The sequence below is a fragment of the Zea mays genome, chromosome 9 (genome assembly GCF_902167145.1).
Source record: "Zea mays cultivar B73 chromosome 9, Zm-B73-REFERENCE-NAM-5.0, whole genome shotgun sequence".
Taxonomy (NCBI): Eukaryota; Viridiplantae; Streptophyta; class Magnoliopsida; order Poales; family Poaceae; genus Zea; species Zea mays.
This window is the reverse complement of record NC_050104.1, coordinates 21,014,728-21,031,437: the sequence shown is the minus strand read 5'-3', so window position 1 is coordinate 21,031,437 and position 16,710 is coordinate 21,014,728.

Genomic DNA, 16,710 nt, shown 5'->3' with positions numbered 1-16,710 from the left:
GATTAAAGAAAAAGGGATTTAATCCATGTGCAACTAAGCAAGCCCTAATTGGGCTGAGATCTGAGTCTGAATACATAGTTTATGATATATATCCGTATTCTGAAATTTAGATATATTGATATCCATTTAAATATTAATCGATACAACAACTTGATAATATTCGTATCCACTCTTAATTGGAAGACAAAATATTAAAATAAATATGGAATCCGTACCTGAACCCCTACTCTAATAAGCTGCACTTGTAATACATATAATGATTGTTAGCATAAAAACTGTTTGTCATTTTTTGAGAGAGTTGGACGACGGCTTTGATTTGTCTGGGCCAGATCGCTCTGAGAAGTTCTGTACTATGCAACTTGCCAAGCATTACCCGCTTTTCTTATTGAGAGGATGTAAAATTGTATTTCATACCTCTTCTCATCAGTCAAGTTTTTTATCTGAATTAGTATTGCACGATGATGCTAGATTTCAACTTTATTGTGTTGTTAGTAAGTTTTTAACTATCATTCAGTGTTGTACCTGCTGCTGAATAATGACATTTACTTTTAGGACCAATTTTTTGGTGCTCATGTATTTCGTGTGGACCAATTCACCATAGAGTAGTACTGCTCATAAGGTGAGCAACCAATAGTTTGAATTCACTAAGTTGCTTCAATTCATAGTTTGTTTTGTCCTTTCAGCATCTTTTGTTTGAACAATATTTACTTCAATGTGTAAGCTGTAATACTTTGCATCTCTACAAGATTCCATGGCTGTAGTGTTTACCCAATTCTGCATGTAGTGGTGGATGCCTAGGAAATTTCAGCCGCTGTAACTTGAATACATAATAATTACAAGATCATTCCAGTGTGTACACTCATCTAGATCCACTCACACTAGAAAGCAATTCTCTACTAATCCTTAAGACGGTACTGTAGACCAGGCACAACCATGCCCCCACCTGTATCCCAACCGTCCAATTACGTCCACCAAATCACCACCGTCCAATTCCATCCCCGCGCAGACGCGCAGCGCGCAGCCGAACCCGCCCACGCGCAGCCGACCCGCAGCGCGCAGCCGCTCCCGCGCAGCGCGCATCCGACCCCGCCCCCGCCCACGCGCAGCGCGCAGCCGACCCCGCGCAGCAGCCCCCGCAGCCGACCCGCCCCCGCGCAGCGCGTAGCCGAGCCCGCGCAGCACCGCAGCCGACCCGCCCCCGCGCAGCGCGCAGCCGAGCCTGCATCGCGCAGCCGCCCCCGCCCCCGCCGATTCCCCCGCACTGCGCGACTCATCCGATATCCGCGCATTCCCATGGCGCCCCGAATCCTCATCTTCAAGCCGCGAACAAACAAATCCCGCTCCGACCGCGATCCCCACGCCGTTCTCCCCGTCAACTACCACCTCCTTAACTCTCACGCCATGGATTGCAGCGATATACCCGCCCTCTGTGCCGTCAAAGAGCTCATCTCCATCACATCCCGACGTCGTCCCCATTCGTCTCGCCCCGCCCCGCAACCAAAATCCTCGTGCGATCGTGAGCCCCTTGCAGCGGCGCGGAAGATCGTGAGCCACCAGCCGACGGGATATCGGTCGCGAGCTCCGCGTAGCAGAAGCAGTGCCGATTTGCTGCCGTGGAAGCCCAACGACCTCGCCATCGCTGCCAGGTATTCCCATTGTAATATCAATTTGCTGGTATATGCATCCACCTTAATTTTATTAACACCTGTGCGATCGTGAGCCCCTTGCAGCTGCGCGGAAGATCTTGTTCAATCATCGCCGCCAGGTCCCCATACTAGCAGCGGCGCGGAAGATCGTGAGCCACCAGTCGACGGGATATCGGTCGCGAGCTCCGCGTAGCAGAAGCAGTGCCGATTTGCAGCCGTGGAAGCCCAACGACCTCGCCATCGCTGCCAGGTATTCCCATTGTAATATCAATTCTGGTATATGCATCACATTAATTTTATTATCACCACCAGTTACAGCATGACATCTTTGCCAATTATTTTGCTTTATTTGATCACATGCTTTTGGATGTCCAAATCCAAACAGCTCATATTCATGTACATCCAAAGCAGGCAGGGTTAATTTGGAGCCCTGACTACCAACCTTTAACAGCATAGGTGTGCAGAAGGGATTGTATTATAGTTAGTGAGTTAGCATAGGTGCCAAGATGTACGAAGAATGTAAGCATCTATAGTTGACTAAAAATAAGTTAGAGAAAACCTAACCTAAGCTTTCAAGGTGATAAATTAGGCATGAAGAGTAAGTCATGTCAAATAGTCAGTATCCATACTTCTTATTGAAATGTTGATGTCCACCCATTCATGTTAGTAGTTGCTCCATTTGAATATAATCCTCCCGTTGTTAGTGGACTACCATGTTCAAGGCCACTTTGATTTAAAATGGATGTGTTCTCCAACAGTGTGGAAACACGTAAAATTTTATGTGTGCAGTGATTAATATGGTTTATGATAGTAATTCTGTTTTTTTCTTTTCAATGTTTAATACTGAAAATTACTTCACAAGCAGCTTACACATTTGCAAGTAACAACAGCTAACTCATTCTACACTTATGGATTCAGTCCGTCCACTGCTTTTCAGTCTATTCATAGTCGACAGTAGCAGCTAACAATGTCCACAGTTGTGCTGCCATTTCGATTCAGTGTCAGCCATCAATTTTGTTTTTATTAAAAGTACACCTACTATATGCAGGAGTGATATATCTCAGATATAGTATCCGTATAACCTGTACAGTTTACCAAAGAATCATGTATGTGGTATAATTTACTCTGCTAATTGTTCAGTTTTAGTCCAGTTATACGACCATGAGGTCATCATTTTGGTCTAACAATGTGCTTCTTCATTGATCTATATATGTGTTCATAAGCTTTACACTTTCTATTGATCATTCCTATCAAATCCCAGTCACTTAGTTGTGTAAAGCAAATGCAGTTTTTTTGTTAGGAGTACGGAATTGCTACATGTTTGATATTTTTTCCTATCAGTTTCTCAACTACTTGATAATTGATCGTGTTATCACTTTGATCATTGTGGGGTTTTTCCAATCTCTACTAATGATACAATGAAGAACCATACAAACATTTAATTTAGCCACCAAAAAAGTTGTTTCCTTCTTAGTGCATCTCTAGCCATGATGTTCTTGCCCACAGCAAACCAGGAATCTCCACAAGTCTACAACAATGACTCAGGTTCATCAGACATTCAGTTCATTATATAATATCTCTAAGCCTAATATAAGTAACCCAAACAAACTGTGATGACCTACTAAAATTCCTGAAGGTAATATATTTGAGTAGGAATTCATCTTATTGCATTTTGAATTGCTATTAAGATTGCTTGAGCCGCTGAACCATACATGGGTTTGGGTTAAGTTTTTTTTAGATAATGGAACAAGGTTCGAGCTGGGTTTGGGTTATGTATTACCATAACTAAAATCAGTTTAATAAAGGCCTACACTAGAGTATAGAGGGTGGGTACCATATGATTTACACAACCTCTTCTTGTGGCCAATTCAAACTTATATTTATATAACTGCACCTAGCATCCAATATATAGGTCTCAGTTCCCATCTCAGTCTCCTAGACATGGGCGCAATAAGAAATTCCTTTAGCACCCCCATGGATAATAGTACGGCCGTAGTAGTGTGCTTTTGTTCCAAGTGAGAATGTGAAGAAAATTGATGCTAACTGCAGTTGCATGAGGATAAAATCACTCAGAGCTGCACAAAAACTCTTTTCCAAACCTAGCTCCATCACCATAGGCAATCCTGTAAGCAGTCCCAGCTGGAGAAGAGACCATATGATTATGCTGACAATAGTGTTAATGATCTTTTGTATATGATAATCATTTGTATGCAAATATTGTGGGCCTGCAACAGATCTTGTGATAATGTAATTAAATGGCACACAAAGCTTACTGCTCAATGGGATTGATGGGGCAGGTATTTTATTTTTAGAATAATGAAAGTTCTGACCACATTGCACGTTTTGTCCTCTTTTTGTAGGTAGGAACAATTTGACAACGACACATCATTATCTGGATATTGTGTTCTTGCTGAAAGATCATGTTCAACATTCAGACTGTCTTCGATATACTTGCAACCCTTAACAGGTTTGATTTGCTTTCTTCATGCCTGGCCTTCACTGAAATCACATAAACTTTTTGACTTAACTCCATTTTTACTTTTTATGCTTTAGGGTCCTTATTTTTGAATCTACTAAAGTTTAGTGGTCCTCTTTCTATAATAACTTTTGGTCTTCCCATCAGTCAGATATATGATGTAATTGTAATTAAAATATGACATAGGTTAATTAATTTTTGTGTATTTGGGGTATAAATTTTATAAGCATGATTCCTGTATATAGATGTTGATGCTAAACTTGAGATACATGAAAGTGGGATTTAGGGTCCTCTCTTTTTGAATCTACTGAAGTTTAGATGTCCTCTTTATATAATAACTTTTGGTTTTCCCATCGGTGAGTTTAGTAAGATATGGTAAAATTTGTAATTAAAATATGACATGAGTTAATTCCATTGTGTGTATTGGGGGTATTTTTTGGGGTATAAAATTCTATATGCATGCTTCCTGTATATATAGGTTGATGCTAAACTTGAGATAACATGATAGTGGGAAGGCTTAGCTGGTAGTATACTTTGAGTACGGTGCGCTTGCATCCGTTCCCAACTCTCTTTCTCACTTGCTTCTCTTTCTGCTTCTTTAGCGGGTCTAACATTAAACACAAAGATAAAGACAAAGACCCTTTATTGCTCAGCAAATTTATCGTGCATTGGTGTTTAATAAACAAATATAATCAATGTACTAAACCTTGTTCTGCTTGCCCCCTCTACTCAATTATAAAAAATAAAATTTAAACATTGTTAAAGGATACAAATTTTCGATGGATCCCGTCGTATTGAATCGTGAAAGAGCTGCAGCGGACCGCCCAAAAAGGATGCCTATGTAAGTTATATTAAATGGTTACACACGATTTGTCTATCAAACTTATGACCCTATATTTAATCGAATGGTTAATATAGCTTCAGGTTGTTCGATGACTATCGTGATGAAGATTTTTATGGGCTACCGCGGAAGTACAATATTGTCGCTCGGGTAGAAGTTAAATTTCCTATTGAACCACGTTATCGAGACAGCCAACATTTCATTTTGTCTGACATCAACGTAAGACAGCATTTTCATAATTTCCTTTTCATAAATTATATATGACCTTAATACCATTGCCTCTTTAACTATTAAAATAATATTAGGGATCCAAGATCGAGGCCATGACAAGTTCATATGAGACGGTCAAACACTTCGATAGTTTGATCAACGAAAAACATGTTTACAAGATGCACAATGTAGAGTTCAGCATTAATTTAGGTGATTGTTTTCGACATATAAGTGGTCCTATGGAATTGTATCTCACCAGACAAACTGTTGTGGAGCCGTACACTGTTCCATTTCAAATGCCGCCATTCCCAAAACATATATTCTTGAACCTTGCTGCTATTGCCGAACTGCCAAACCGGACATTAGTTGGTAAGAATGTATATCAATCTCCTACTATTTCTAACACCTTCGCAGAAATCAGTATTAATCCATTTTTCACAATTTTGTAGACATTATGGCTATTGTAGTCCACTTAGATAAAGTTCAACACACAATGTGGGGTAATGTCAGGAAGATTGTTGTCATGGATGCTAGGTGGTCTTTACACACTATTAAAGTTTGGGGTGACTTACTAAACAAAAATGCACTCTGCTGGGCGTTGGCTAATGAGAATTATGGCATAATAATTGGGACTATGTTTCGGCGATTTAGAAGGCAAGGTACAATATTTACCTACGTCTTTTCATGCCCATATGTCATTAGTAATTTTCGTTTAATGATTGGTAATGATAACTTTAATGTTCTACGCTAGAGTACCTCGAGTCATCTGATTATACAGCAATACACTTCAATCCGTACCATCACAGCACCCATCATTTTGAACGTAAGTATTTGAAAAAAACTCTTAAAATAAAATTTATGTTCACATTATAACTTATGAAGTAAATGTCATATACATGTAATCAAAATGTGGCATTCATTGCAGCTATTCGGAAAGCTTTGATGGAGCGGGGTCACGATCGTCAATTTGCTATTACATTCCTTGAAGAAAAGAGGTGTAGCTAGAGTGCAATTGTAAAGTGCCTTGAGTCTTCGGAACATACAACAATACACTTCCCCATCAAGTTTAGATCTTTTACCAAATCTGTATTCTATGATACAATAATTGTCATGGTGTTATAATATGACATCAAACTTACATATGTCAAGAGTTGTCAATCCTGTGTGTTCTCCATTTATGCTGTGTTGCCAGGGGAGTTAACAATAGTATAAAACAGAGATCTGGAACGACAAACTTCATTATGATATGTAAAATTCGTGTGCCATATTTTCAATGTAACACTAATATTTTAATGACGCTATTATACGTAATACTTACTATAATAAAATGCACCGAGGATCGAGGGATCAGCCTGATAGGCAGTCAAGGAGGAGGCGGTAAGTAAGAATGCTGGGAGCAAGCCTGAGGGTTGGGAACAATAATCCAGCCGCACCAGGCATTTAGTTATTATAAGTGGTTCAGTTGTCCTTGTTAATTATGACCCCATATATTATGCTGGTTAATAATGCCAAATTTATTCTCCCTTGATGGCCAATATGGTTAACTCATGTTTAATCTATATATTTGTTGGCCCTCTTGCATTGTTGTTTATATGCTCATATTTCCATGGCACTGTTTTGGTTATGGATCAGATGGGACATAACGCTGGTCACAAACCATTCACAGACATCTCAAACACCATCATTCGAGGTAAAATTTCAATTAGCACGTGTCAATTGATGATTGAATCGTAGTAAGTAGGGGAACATTAATAAGCAAACTTACATTATAGGTGATCAAAATGAATCAAACTCGCTTGGACCAATGGTCGATGCTAAGGAACGTAAGAGGAAGAGGGATAAGGAAAGATATGATGCGATGTCTGTTGAACAAAAGAATGAGAAAAATAAGAACCGTCGAGAAGCACGTCAGCGAAATAAAGCACTATCGATAAAGCCCAATTCATCCAGAGGTGATGAAAAGTTAAATTCCTAATTGTTATACCTACATGCCCCTGAATTACAAAGTTGACATGTTGAGAGCACCTAGAGGGGGGGGTGAATAGGTGATCCTGTAAAACTTAAACTTATAGCCACAAAACTTGTTAAGTGTTAGCACAATTATTGCCAAGTGGCTAGAGAGGAGCCAGAACACAATAACCACAAGAATTCAAGCACAGAGATGACACGGTGGTTATCCCGTGGTTCGGCCAAGTACAAAACTTGCCTACTCCACGTTGTGGCGTCCCAACGGACGAGAGTTGCACTCAACTCCTCTCAAGTGATCCAATGATCAACTTGAATACCACGGTGTTCTTCTTTCCTTTGATCTTTTCCCGTTTGCGAGGAATCTCCACAACTTGGAGTCTCTCGCCCTTACAATTGAGTTTCACAAAGAAGCACGGAGTAAGGGAGGGAAGCAACACACACAAAACCACAGCAAAATGCGCACACACACGGCCAAGAATCGAGCTCAAAAGACTATCTCGAAGTTCTCACTAGAACAGAGCTCGAATCACTTAGAATGACAAACAAATGCGCAAAGACTGAGTGTGGATGATCAAGATTGCTCTAAGGTTGCTTGGTGTTCTCCTCCATGCGCCAAGGGGTCCCTTTTATAGCCCCAAGGCAGCTAGGAGCCGTTGGGAACAAATCTGGAAGGCCATCTTTGCCTTCTGTCTCGTGGCGCACCGGACAGTCCGGTGCACACCGGACACTGTCCGGTGCCCGATTTGTTTCCATAAAAAGCTCATCCGACCGTTGCTTTCTGATGCAGATCTGTGCACAGTTGGCGCACCGGACATGTCCGGTGCACACCGGACAGTCCGGTGTATCTTTCCGACCGTTGGCTCGGCCACGTGTCGCGCGCCGATCGCGCGGCCGACCGTTGGCCCGGCCGACCGTTGGCTCACCGGACAGTCCGGTGCACACCGGACAGTCCGGTGAATTTTAGCCGAAGTCGCCGGAGAAAAACCCGAGAGCGGCTGGTTTGCTCCGCGCTGGTCTGGCGCACCGGACACTGTCCGGTGCACACCGGACAGTCCGGTGCCCCAGCCCGAAGCAGCCTTTGGCTGTACACAGCCACTCTCCACTTCTTTTCTTTTCTTCTTCTTCCTGTTTCTAACACTTAGACAAGATATTAGTACACAAAACCAATGTACTAAGGCTTAGAAACATACCTTTACTTGTGATTTGCACTTTGTTCAACCATGGGCACATTTTCACATTTAAGCACTTGTGTTTGCACTCAATCACCAAAATACTTAGAAATGGCCCAAAGGCACATTTCCCTTTCAATCTCCTCCTTTTTGGTGATTTATGCCAACACAACATAAAGCAACTAGAACAAGTGCAAAATCACTTCAAATAAAAACTAACTTTGAGTTTTATCCAATTTTGGCATATATGGATCATCTTTTGCCACCACTTGGTTTGTTTTTGCAAATCAAACTCAAATCTCTATCTCTAAGTCAAACACACATGTTGAAGCATAAAGAGAGTCATTTCAAAAGAGATTGATCAAAGATTTCAAAAACTCCCCCTAAATCCCATAATCAATACTTCTCCCCACAAGAAGCCAACATTTGATAAGAAGTGCAATAAAAAAGTTTTGACAAACCAAAAACTCTTACAATTTTCGAAATTTCTCAAGTGGTAGCTGATCCATTTATTACTTAGCTGATCCATTTATTACTTTGGCCTTTATTTTCTCCCCCTTTGGCATCAAGCACCAAAACGGAATCAATCTTGGCCCCTTTAACCCCATTGCCTCACCAAAATCTTCAATTAAGATCAAATGGCAATAAGAGTACGTGAGATGAACTTGGAATAAGTTACCCTCTCATCGGAGTGCAGTGGAAGTCTGTCATGGTCCAAGTCCACCTTTTCCCTTTCAATTCTCCTTCGAGACTAAATCAAGCAAACTCAAGCATATGGTTAGTCTCAAAGGGTCAAGTTGTAACACATCTCCCCCTAAACATGTGCATCACTTTGCAACGGACTTGTGAGGTCCAGAGAGTGTTTGTACAACTTGAGCACCACTATAAGCAACAAAATGCAGAATGAATATGATCAAAGGCATAAACACATGTATGCTACAATTCAATCCAAGTTCCGCGAATCTAAGACATTTAGCTCACTACGCAGCCTGCAAAAGGTCTTCTCATCTAGAGGCTTGGTGAAGATATCGGCTAGCTGGTTCTCGGTGCTAACATGAAACACTTCGATATCCCCCTTTTGCTGGTGGTCTCTCAAAAAGTGATGCCGGATGTCTATGTGCTTTGTGCGGCTGTGCTCAACAGGATTTTCCGCCATGCGGATAGCACTCTCATTATCACATAGGAGTGGGACTTTGCTCAGATTGTAGCCAAAGTCCCTGAGGGTTTGCCTCATCCAAAGTAGTTGCGCGCAACACTGTCCTGCGGCAACGTACTCGGCCTCAGCGGTGGATAGGGCAACGGAGGTTTGTTTCTTGGATTTCCATGACACCAAGGACCTTCCTAAAAATTGGCACGTCCCCGATGTACTCTTCCTATCGACCTTACATCCAGCATAATCGGAGTCTGAATATCCAATCAAGTCAAAGGTAGACCCCTTTGGATACCAGAGCCCGAGGCAAGGCGTAGCAACTAAATATCTAAGGATTCGCTTCACCGCCACTAAGTGACACTCCTTAGGATCGGATTGAAATCTAGCACACATGCATACGCTAAGCATAATATCCGGTCTACTAGCACATAAGTAAAGTAATGACCCTATCATTGACCGGTATGCTTTTTGATCAACGGACTTACCTCCTTTGTTGAGGTCGGTGTGTCCGTCGGTTCCCATCGGCGTCTTTGCGGGCTTGGCGTCCTTCATCCCAAACCGCTTAAGCAGGTCTTGCGTGTACTTCGTTTGGGAGATGAAGGTGTCGTCCTTGAGTTGCTTCACTTGGAACCCAAGGAAGTAGTTCAACTCGCCCATCATCGACATCTCGAATTTCTACGTCATCACCCTGCTAAACTCTTCACAAGACTTTTTATTAGTAGAACCAAATATTATGTCATCGACATAAATTTGGCATACAAATAAATCACCATCGCATGTCTTTGTAAAGAGAGTTGGATCGGCTTTCCCGACCTTGAAAGCATTAGCAATTAAGAAATCTCTAAGGCATTCATACCATGCTCTTGGGGCTTGCTTAAGTCCATAGAGCGCCTTAGAGAGCTTACACACGTGGTCGGGGTACCGTTCATCCTCGAAGCCAGGGGGTTGCTCCACGTACACCTCCTCCTTTATAGGCCCGTTGAGGAAAGCGCTCTTCACATCCATTTGGTACAACCTGAAAGAATGGTGAGCGGCATATGCTAGCAAGATACGAATTGATTCTAGCCTAGCCACAGGAGCAAAAGTCTCCTCGAAATCCAAACCTGCGACTTGGGCATAACCTTTTGCCACAAGTCGAGCCTTGTTTCTCGTCACCACCCCGTGCTCGTCTTGTTTGTTGCGGAACACCCACTTGGTTCCCACAACATTTTGCTTCGGACGAGGCACCAGTGTCCAAACTTCATTCCTCTTGAAGTTGTTGAGCTCCTCCTGCATGGCCAACACCCAGTCCGGATCTAGCAAGGCCTCCTCTACCCTGAAAGGCTCAATAGAAGAGACAAAGGAGTAATGCTCACAAAAATTAACTAATCGGGATCGAGTAGTTACTCCCTTGCTAATGTCACCCAGAATTTGGTCGACGGGATGATCCCTTTGAATCATCGCTCGAACTTGGGTTGGAGGTGCCGGTTGCGCTTCTTCCTCCATCACATGATCATCTTGTGCTCCCCCTTGATCACACGCCTCCTGTTGATGAACCTGTTCATCGTCTTGTGTTGGGGGATGCACCTTAGTTGAGGAAGAAGGTTGATCTTGCTCATCTTGTTCCTGTGGTCGCACATCACCAATCGCCATGGTTCGAATTGCGGCCGTCGGAACATCTTCTTCATCTACATCATCAAGATCAACAACTTGCTCTCTTGGAGAGCCATTAGTCTCATCAAATACAACGTCTCTAGAGACTTCAACCAAACCCGATGATTTGTTGAAGACTCTATACGCCTTTGTATTTGAGTCATAACCTAACAAAAACCCTTCTACAGCTTTGGGGGCAAACTTAGAATTTCTACCCTTCTTCACTAGAATGTAGCACTTGCTCCCAAATACACGAAAGTAAGATACATTGGGTTTGTTACCGGTTAGAAGTTCATACGACGTCTTCTTGAGGAGTCGGTGAAGGTAGACCCTGTTGATGGCGTGGCAAGCCGTGTTCACGGCTTCCGACCAAAACCGCTCGGGGGTCTTGAATTCTCCAAGCATCGTCCTCGCCATGTCGATTAGCGTCCTGTTCTTCCTTTCTACCACACCATTTTGCTGTGGTGTGTAGGGAGCGGAGAACTCGTGCTTGATCCCTTCCTCCTCAAGAAACTCCTCCACTTGAAGGTTCTTGAACTCGGACCCGTTGTCGCTCCTTATCTTCTTTACTTTGAGCTCAAACTCATTTTGAGCTCTCCTGAGGAAGCGCTTGAGGGTCCCTTGGGTTTCAGACTTATCCTGCAAAAAGAACACCCAAGTGAAGCGGGAAAAGTCATCAACAATAACTAGACCATACTTACTCCCTCCTATGCTCAGATAGGCGACCGGTCCGAAGAGGTCCATATGCAGCAGCTCCAGGGGTCTTGAAGTGGTCATCACATTCTTGCTGTGATGCGCTCCTCCCACTTGTTTACCTGCTTGACAAGCTGCACAAGGTCTATCTTTTTCGAATTTAACGTTAGTCAAACCTATCACGTGTTCTCCCTTTAGAAGCTTGTGAAGGTTCTTCATCCCCACATGTGCTAAGCGGCGATGCCACAGCCAGCCCATGCTAGTCTTAGCTATTAAGCATGCATCTAGACCGGCCTCTTCTTTTGCAAAATCAACTAAATAGAGTTTGCCGTCTAATACACCCTTAAAAGCTAGTGAACCATCACTTCTTCTAAAGACAGACACATCTACATTTGTAAATAGACAGTTATACCCCATATTGCATAATTGACTAACAGATAGCAAATTATAACCAAGAGACTCTACTAAAAACACATTAGATATAGAGTGCTCATTAGAAATTGCAATTTTACCTAACCCTTTTACCTTGCCTTGATTCCCATCACCGAATACAATTGAATCCTAGGAATCCTTATTCTTGACATAGGAGGTGAACATCTTCTTCTCCCCCGTCATATGGTTTGTGCATCCGCTGTCGATAATCCAGCTTGAACCCCCGGATGCATAAACCTGCAAGGCAAATTTAGGCTTGGGACTTAGGTACCCAACTCATGTTGGGTCCTACAAGGTTAGTGCAAATATCCTTAGGGACCCAAATGCAAGTTTTGTCTCCCTTGCATTTTGCCCCTAACTTCCTAGCAACAATTTTCTTATCCTTTCTACAAATAGCAAAGGAAGCATTTAACGCGCAATAAATTGTAGAAGGTTCATTCACTACTTTCCTAGGAGCATTATGAACTATATTTCTCCTAGGCATTTGGTGAACAACATTTCTTCTAAACACATTTCTACCATGCATAACATGAGAACTAGAAGCAGTCATAGCATAAGAGTCATAAGCATGTGAATCAAAAACATCATTACCTCTAAAAGCATTTCTAGAGTATCTCCTATCATAGTACATGAAAGCATGATTCTTCTTAACACTATTAGCCATAGGAGCCTTCCCTTTCTCCTTGGTGGAGATAGGAGTCTTATGGCTTGTTAAGTTCTTGGCTTCCCTCTTGAAGCCAAGCCCATCCTTAATTGAGGGGTGTCTACCAATAGTGTAGGCATCCCTAGCAAATTTTAGTTTTTCAAATTCACTCTTGCTAGTCTTAAGTTGGGCATTAAGACTAGCTAATTCATCATTCAATTTTGAAATGGAAACTAAGTGTTCACTACAAGCATTAATATCAACATCCTTACACCTAGTGCAAATTTCAACATGTTCAACGCAAGAGTTGGATTTATGTGCTTCTACTAGTTTAGCATTTAAGTCATCATTAATGCTCTTTAATTTAGAAATTGAATCATGGCATGTAGACAACTCACAAGCAAGCATTTCATTCCTCTTAATTTCTAATGCAAGGGATTTTTGAGCCTCTACAAACTTATCATGTTCTTCATATAAAAGGTCTTCCTGTTTCTCTAAGATTCTATCCTTTTCATTTAAGGCATCAATCAACTCATTAATCTTAGCTATCTTAGTTCTATCCAATCCCTTGAATAAACTAGAGTAATCAATTTCATCCTCACTAGATTCATCATCACTAGAAGAATCATAAGTATTAGCATTACGAGTGATTACCTTCTTTTCCCTTGCCATGAGGCAAGTGTGATGCTCGTTGGGGAAGAGGGCCGATTTGTTGAAGGCAGTGGCGGCGAGTCCCTCATTGTCGGAGTCGGAGGAGGAGCAATCCGAATCCCACTCCTTGCCTAGATGCGCCTCGCCCTTGGCCTTCTTGTAATTCTTCTTCTTTTCCCTCTTGTTTCCCTGTTCCTGGTCACTATCGTTATCGGGGCAGTTAGCGATAAAATGACCAATCTTACCGCACTTGAAGCATGAGCGTTTCCCTTTTGTCTTGTTCTTGCTTGGCTGCCCCTTATGACCCTTCAGCACCGTCTTGAATCTCTTGATGATGAGAGCCATCTCTTCATCATTGAGCCCGGCCGCCTCAACTTGCGCCACCTTGCTAGGTAGCGACTCCTTGTTCCTTGTTGCCTTTAGAGCAATGGGTTGAGGCTCGTGGAGTGGACCGTTCAACGCGTCGTCGACGTATCTTGCCTCCTTGATCATCATCCGCCCGCTCACGAATTTTCCAAGTACTTCCTCGGGCGTCATCATCGTGTACCTGGGATTCTCACGAATATTGTTCACGAGATGAGGATCAAGAACGGTAAAGGACCTGAGCATTAGGCGGACGACGTCGTGATCCGTCCAACGCGTGCTTCCGTAGCTCCTTATTTTGTTGATAAGGGTCTTGAGCCGGTTGTAAGTTTGAGTAGGCTCTTCTCCCCTTATCATGGCGAATCGTCCAAGCTCGCCCTCCACCAACTCCATCTTGGTGAGCATGGTGATGTCGTTCCCCTCGTGTGAAATCTTGAGGGTGTCCCATATCTGCTTGGCATTGTCCAAGCCGCTCACCTTATTGTACTCGTCCCTGCACAAGGAAGCTAGCAACACAGTAGTAGCTTGTGCATTTTTATGAATCTGTTCATTAATAAACATAGGGCTATCCGTACTATCAAAGTGCATTTCACTCTCTACAATCTCCCATATGCTAGGATGGAGAGAGAACAAGTGAGTACGCATTTTGTGGCTCCAAAATCCGTAGTCCTCTCCATCAAAGTGAGGAGGCTTGCCAAGTGGAATGGGGAGCAAATGTGAATTTGAACTTTGCGGAATACGAGAATAGTCAAAAGAAAAGTTCGAATTAACCGGTTTTCTTTTCTCGTAGTCGTTGTGGTCGTCGTCCTTTTGGGAGGAGGAAGACTCGTCGCTGTCGTAGTAGACGATCTCCTTGATGCGCCTTGTCTTCTTCTTCTTCCCATCTTTTCGTCTATGGCCCGAGCCAGAGTCGTTGGACTTGTCATCCTTTGGCTCGTTGACGAAAGACTCCTTCTCCTTATCGTTGATCACGATTCCCTTCCCCTTAGGATCCATCTCTTCGGGCGGTTAGTCCCTTTCTTGAAGAGAACTGCTCCGATACCAATTGAGAGCACCTAGAGGGGGGGGTGAATAGGTGATCCTGTAAAACTTAAACTTATAGCCACAAAACTTGTTAAGTGTTAGCACAATTATTGCCAAGTGGCTAGAGAGGAGCCAGAACACAATAACCACAAGAATTCAAGCACAGAGATGACACGGTGGTTATCCCGTGGTTCGGCCAAGTACAAAACTTGCCTACTCCACGTTGTGGCGTCCCAACGGACGAGAGTTGCACTCAACTCCTCTCAAGTGATCCAATGATCAACTTGAATACCACGGTGTTCTTCTTTCCTTTGATCTTTTCCCGTTTGCGAGGAATCTCCACAACTTGGAGTCTCTCGCCCTTACAATTGAGTTTCACAAAGAAGCACGGAGTAAGGGAGGGAAGCAACACACACAAAACCACAGCAAAATGCGCACACACACGGCCAAGAATCGAGCTCAAAAGACTATCTCGAAGTTCTCACTAGAACAGAGCTCGAATCACTTAGAATGACAAACAAATGCGCAAAGACTGAGTGTGGATGATCAAGATTGCTCTAAGGTTGCTTGGTGTTCTCCTCCATGCGCCAAGGGGTCCCTTTTATAGCCCCAAGGCAGCTAGGAGCCGTTGGGAACAAATCTGGAAGGCCATCTTTGCCTTCTGTCTCGTGGCGCACCGGACAGTCCGGTGCACACCGGACACTGTCCGGTGCCCGATTTGTTTCCATAAAAAGCTCATCCGACCGTTGCTTTCTGATGCAGATCTGTGCACAGTTGGCGCACCGGACATGTCCGGTGCACACCGGACAGTCCGGTGTATCTTTCCGACCGTTGGCTCGGCCACGTGTCGCGCGCCGATCGCGCGGCCGACCGTTGGCCCGGCCGACCGTTGGCTCACCGGACAGTCCGGTGCACACCGGACAGTCCGGTGAATTTTAGCCGAAGTCGCCGGAGAAAAACCCGAGAGCGGCTGGTTTGCTCCGCGCTGGTCTGGCGCACCGGACACTGTCCGGTGCACACCGGACAGTCCGGTGCCCCAGCCCGAAGCAGCCTTTGGCTGTACACAGCCACTCTCCACTTCTTTTCTTTTCTTCTTCTTCCTGTTTCTAACACTTAGACAAGATATTAGTACACAAAACCAATGTACTAAGGCTTAGAAACATACCTTTACTTGTGATTTGCACTTTGTTCAACCATGGGCACATTTTCACATTTAAGCACTTGTGTTTGCACTCAATCACCAAAATACTTAGAAATGGCCCAAAGGCACATTTCCCTTTCACATGTACCCTTTATATATATATAGATATATATGAAGAAGACATTAATACAAATCAGACACGTGAGGCGGTTAACGTTGAAATATTTGCAGATGTGCATCTTGGTTCACGTACATGACAATTTTACCAGTAATTTTAATATATATATCATGAAGTTGATTAATGAGTATGTATTAACCCCGTTTTTGGCTTTCACCGTAATTCACAGTTAGCTTTCCAGATAACTGTAGCACCATTGATTTCACACATTCCGCAACAAACCCTACTAAAAACATTTCACTGGTTGGTAATTCTATCAAACAAAAAATTCAAAGGGCTAGAGAAAGGCGTGCAACATTGTCCGTTGAACAAAGGAACATGATCAATAAGAAGCGTCGGGAAGCGCGTCAACGAAAGAAGGGACAAAATGTCCAGGCAAATGACATTGTCCCAACGATAGACCTTCTGACACCAGGTACATGACTGTTCACTTGACTAAATAGGCAAAAAAACACCTTATTTCATGCGGTTGAACGTAGACATGCCTCATTCCA